The 743-nt window shown below is 39.4% G+C and overlaps 1 pseudogene; it reads right to left on the bottom strand.

Moving 5' to 3' along the window:
* Positions 1-300: 300 nt before the first annotated feature.
* LOC134937114 (5S ribosomal RNA) lies at positions 301-419 on the bottom strand (annotated as a pseudogene).
* Between the last annotated feature and the right edge of the window lie 324 nt (positions 420-743).

Raw genomic sequence — 743 nt, 5'->3', positions numbered from 1 at the left:
ATTAAAAATTAACTTTTATTGATATATACTTTAAGAAAAAGGGCGAGAGCTGGCATCCATAATTAAAGAGCATAAGTGTTTGCCAGTACCGTTATACCTAATATGAGCAAACTGGTGATATAGGTGAGCGAAAATAAGCAAATCCTCATTCATAGAGATAATTCATATACATCCTCTGTAATCAGGAATTTATATGAATGGGGGTCACTACATCGAGTCCGATATGATCTGACAATTGCTATTGGCCTGAGATCCGGTTGATAGTGGGTCCCAAGTTGATTTAACTGCTGGAGAGTAAAATACCTACGGTACCTAGTATTCCCTGGTGGTTCCCCATCCAGGTACTGACCAGGCCCTGCAGTGCTTGGCTTCCAAGATCAGACGAGTTTGGGCATACTGAGTGCGGTCTGACCGTAGGTAAGTTTGTCTCCTGGGCGCACTGTACCGATTATGTTGGGACCCGGGATCAATCACAGAATAAATGGATATTAGGAAAAAATAATGAGTATTAGGAAAAAATAATAGTGAATAGTGATAATATGGTGGATTTATAGATTCTTGTTGAGAGATCTGGTCAGTGGTATTCTAACTTCAAATGTTAATGCTGATTCTGGGATCTTGAAATTAATGTTACCAAAAAAAGAGATTTTTTTGAACTCTTTACAATTGTGTACCCAAAAACAGCCTGAGCGGTAGGAGGGCTTTGTGGTGCCCTCAAATGGCACAATAAATGGAAGCTCTAT

This window comes from Pseudophryne corroboree, chromosome 6, assembly GCF_028390025.1.
Source record: "Pseudophryne corroboree isolate aPseCor3 chromosome 6, aPseCor3.hap2, whole genome shotgun sequence".
Classification (NCBI taxonomy): Eukaryota; Metazoa; Chordata; class Amphibia; order Anura; family Myobatrachidae; genus Pseudophryne; species Pseudophryne corroboree.
Note: the sequence above shows the minus strand (reverse complement) of the source record. Positions and strands in the feature narration are given on the sequence as shown.